We start from the raw sequence: 5,000 nt of genomic DNA, 5'->3' as shown, positions 1-5,000 counted from the left end.
TACCCGTACACACGGCGCTGATTAGTAATCAATGCAGAGCCATCAAACTACAGAAAATATATACAACTGTCCGTATACATGCTGAAAGAGTCTGCCCACAATGGGAACCACACGTCAGCCAGACACTCTGATCACGCACCCACTCTCTGCTTCTAACAGGCGCACATACAATATGTAAGCACCAGCATGGAACAACATCCAGTGCATCCTCTCCGCCACATTACACAATCCACACTATCACAACCAGACCAGGAGGTCCATGCGGAAAATAGAATATCCCACCCTTTCGACATCCACCATTGCGCAGATAAGGCACCAACACCCACACATGTCCTATACAACGGTGCACCCAACATCACAATAGTACCTCCTGTCACAGCGCACAAACAATGACATGAGTCAAAGACACAGGTCTGACACAAGCATAGAATTGGAGCGCCGCCTCTAATAAGCCAAAGGTGCATCCTGACGTGACAAATCTCATCATGTTCACAAAGCATTCACTTACTATAATCACTATCAACGAACCTGCCGCCCCGCCCCCCCCCCCCCCCCCCACACCTTTCCTTACAACAACGTGTAACCTAACCTAACCCATGTTGTACCTTAACCTAACCCATGTTGTACCTTAACCTAACCCATGTTGTGCCTTAACCTAACCCATGTTGTGCCCTTAACCCCCCTAACCCATGTTGTCCCCTAACCTAACCAAGTTGTCCCCTAACCTAACCCATGTTGTCCCTTAACCTAACCCATGTTGTGCCTTAACCTAACCCATGTTGTGCCTTAACCTAACCCATGTTGTCCCCTAACCTAACCCATGTTGTCCCCTAACCTAACCCATGTTGTGCCTTAACCTAACCCATGTTGTCCCCTAACCTAACCCATGTTGTGCCTTAACCTAACCCATGTTGTCCCCTAACCTAACCCATGTTGTCCCCCTAACCTAACCCATGTTGTGCCTTAACCTAACCCATGTTGTGCCCTAAACCTAACCCATGTTGTCCCCTAACCTAACCCAAGTTGTCCCCTAACCTAACCCATGTTGTCCCCTAACCTAACCCATGTTGTGCCTTAACCTAACCCATGTTGTGCCTTAACCTAACCCATGTTGTGCCTTAACCTAACCCATGTTGTCCCCTAACCTAACCCATGTTGTCCCCCTAACCTAACCCCATGTTGTCCCCTAACCTAACCCATGTTGTGCCTTAACCTAACCCATGTTGTCCCCTAACCTAACCCATGTTGTCCCCTAACCTAACCCATGTTGTCCCCTAACCTAACCCATGTTGTGCCTTAACCTAACCCATGTTGTGCCTTAACCTAACCCATGTTGTCCCCTAACCTAACCCATGTTGTCCCCTAACCTAACCCATGTTGTCCCCTAACCTAACCCATGTTGTCCCCTAACCTAACCCATGTTGTCCCCTAACCTAACCCATGTTGTCCCCTAACCTAACCCATGTTGTCCCCTAACCTAACCCATGTTGTCCCCCTAACCTAACCCATGTTGTCCCCTAACCTAACCCATGTTGTCCCCTAACCTAACCCATGTTGTGCCCTAACCTAACCCATGTTGTGCCCTAACCTAACCCATGTTGTGCCCTAACCTAACCCATGTTGTGCCTTAACCTAACCCATGTTGTGCCTTAACCTAACCCATGTTGTCCCCTAACCTAACCCAAGTTGTCCCCTAACCTAACCCATGTTGTCCCCTAACCTAACCCATGTTGTGCCTTAACCTAACCCATGTTGTGCCTTAACCTAACCCATGTTGTGCCTTAACCTAACCCATGTTGTCCCCTAACCTAACCCATGTTGTCCCCCTAACCTAACCCATGTTGTGCCTTAACCTAACCCATGTTGTCCCCTAAACCTAACCCATGTTGTGCCTTAACCTAACCCATGTTGTCCCCTAACCTAACCCATGTTGTCCCCTAACCTAACCCATGTTGTCCCTAACCTAACCCATGTTGTGCCTTAACCTAACCCATGTTGTGCCTTAACCTAACCCATGTTGTGCCGTAACCTAACCCATGTTGTGCCTTAACCTAACCCATGTTGTGCCTTAACCTAACCCATGTTGTGCCTTAACCTAACCCATGTTGTGCCTTAACCTAACCCATGTTGTGCCTTAACCTAACCCACGTTGTCCCCTAACGTAACCCACGTTGTCCCCTAACGTAACCCACGTTGTCCCCTAACGTAACCCACGTTGTCCCCTAACGTAACCCACGTTGTCCCCTAACGTAACCCACGTTGTCCCCTAACGTAACCCACGTTGTCCCCCCTAACGTAACCCACGTTGTCGCCTATCGTAACCCACGTTGTCGCCTAAACCTGCTCTGTAATTGTTATACGACTCGTTCAATTAGTGTAGTGTTGCCCACCCGCAACCCTCGCAATATAGTTCGCTACTCGCACTGCCCGCTCCCCTGTGTATCGCTTCATGTTAAACACCTTGCAAGTCTTGCTGACTTTCCACATGCTCCTGCTGTACACTGTAATGTGGATGGCAGCAGGGCGTACATGCCGCCCCCCCCCCCCCCCACCTCTCCCCACGTCCCCCACCTTGCCCCTGCCTTCGCAAGGTGGTTGGTGACAAGTTTGCATGTTCAATGCCCTTCGCATGCGACGTACGCAGGCTACGTTGTGGTGCGGCCTGTGTCAACTGTCCGCTGATGTCGTACGCGTGAACCACAATCTGTACTGCACATTCGTCCTTATGTACTGAATGATACATCGTGGCACATGTGTGACCGTACAACGACTGCGCCCAAAAACGGCGGACCATACAGTGCAAATATGTGCACGCAGCTACGTGTCGTCTCCCTATGAGAGCTGGATTGCAGTGTGGTACGCCATAGAGACGTGTGGGAGGAACGGACGCCGTGGATGGCGATCAGCATGAGCTGTCTGTTGATGTATTCGGACCTAGTCGTCTCTCCTCACACACCGTGATGGCATGGTGCAGCGCGTTCCATATCTGCGACATGCTACAGAAGCCGGTTGACAGTCGTTCGAGCAATGGACATCGCATACGTACGGGGGCCACCTTCCACGTATTGTCTAGGCGTGCACATTTTGTTGCGTGTATGTGGGCAGACGTAGTGTGGCGTGACACCTGACACAGGCATGCAATAATGGTTGAAGTTGCAAATGGCGATGGACGCCTACGTTTTCTGGTGAAGTTACGCAAATGAAGAAATGGTAACCCGTTGTGGTGCGGTTGTTCTCGCTAGGGGTGAATCGGTGATGGCGACGATAGGTTGAGGTACTAACCGGTTGTTCCAGCGATACCCACCATGCCGACGAAACTGAACGGCATCTGGGTGTGAAGCGATACGCGGCGGTGGCTGGGTGGGACCGTCCCCGGCCGGTGAGGGGGCGCCTCCCGGCGTGCTGGCCGCGCGGTGCGTGGGCGCACGCGCTACAGCCGGCTGGTGGGGGCGGCCAGTGGCAGGCGCGCCGGCCGACGGACGCGGCAGGCGTCGCAGCTGCGCGCCGGCGCACCCTGCGCGCGGCGCCGTGCGGCCAAAGTAGGTCCTCGCGGGCCCGGTGCGAAGCGCGGTGGACATCTGCAGTGTGCTGGTCCGATTGAGGACTGTGTGCGTTGAGGATGCGCCGCCGCCCGGCGCTCGGCGCCGCGACGCCGTCTGCTGCTCGGTCGCCCCAGCGGTTCTCGCTGGTGGTTTGTATCGCAGCTGTGCGGATGTGTTGGCGTGTGCGCTGTGCTGGGAGAGTTCGCTTCGGCACCCAAGTGGGGCTTTTGTCCTTCTGTGGCGCTGGCGTTGGAGCTGCCGGTCACCGTAGGTGGCGCGTGTTGTCTCCCGCCGGCAATGCCACGACAGCACGCTCCCGGGCCTCTGTCGGCAGCGGCAAGCTCAGTTGGGAGCACGGGTGGTCGCACCGAAAGCGTCTACTCGCCTAACTCCGGGCGATTGCGCCTCTCTCGAACCCGACCAAGTACTTGGGACGGCGCTGCGCGCCGCCGGGACCTGAGAGGGTTTCGAGGTGTATTGTGCAGGGGAGCTCAGCCTCCTCCTGTTTGCAGAATGATTGAGCGGACGCTTGCGTGTTCGCGCGGGCCCCCGGGACACACTCCCGGGCGGCCGGCTGCTCAGCTCTAGTTGACGCAGCTCCCTGGTTGATCCTGCCAGTAGTCATATGCTTGTCTCAAAGATTAAGCCATGCATGTCTCAGTACCAAGCCGCATTAAGGTGAAACCGCGAATGGCTCATTAAATCAGTTATGGTTCCTTAGATCGTACCCACGTTACTTGGATAACTGTGGTAATTCTAGAGCTAATACATGCAAACAGAGTCCCGACCAGAGATGGAAGGGACGCTTTTATTAGATCAAAACCAATCGGTCGGCTCGTCCGGTCCGTTTGCCTTGGTGACTCTGAATAACTTTGGGCTGATCGCACGGTCCTCGTACCGGCGACGCATCTTTCAAATGTCTGCCTTATCAACTGTCGATGGTAGGTTCTGCGCCTACCATGGTTGTAAACGGGTAACGGGGAATCAGGGTTCGATTCCGGAGAGGGAGCCTGAGAAACGGCTACCACATCCAAGGAAGGCAGCAGGCGCGCAAATTACCCACCTCCCGGCACGGGGAGGTAGTGACGAAAAATAACGATACGGGACTCATCCGAGGCCCCGTAATCGGAATGAGTACACTTTAAATCCTTTAACGAGTATCTATTGGAGGGCAAGTCTGGTGCCAGCAGCCGCGGTAATTCCAGCTCCAATAGCGTATATTAAAGTTGTTGCGGTTAAAAAGCTCGTAGTTGGATTTGTGTCCCACGCTGTTGGTTCACCGCCCGTCGGTGTTTAACTGGCATGTATCGTGGGACGTCCTGCCGGTGGGGCGAGCCGAAGGCGTGCGACCGCCCCGTGCGTGCTCGTGCGTCCGAGGCGGACCCCGTTGAAATCCTACCAGGGTGCTCTTTATTGAGTGTCTCGGTGGGCCGGCACGTTTACTTTGAACAAATTAGA

Source organism: Schistocerca piceifrons, unplaced genomic scaffold, assembly GCF_021461385.2.
Source record: "Schistocerca piceifrons isolate TAMUIC-IGC-003096 unplaced genomic scaffold, iqSchPice1.1 HiC_scaffold_936, whole genome shotgun sequence".
NCBI classification, from domain to species: Eukaryota; Metazoa; Arthropoda; class Insecta; order Orthoptera; family Acrididae; genus Schistocerca; species Schistocerca piceifrons.
Note: the sequence above shows the minus strand (reverse complement) of the source record.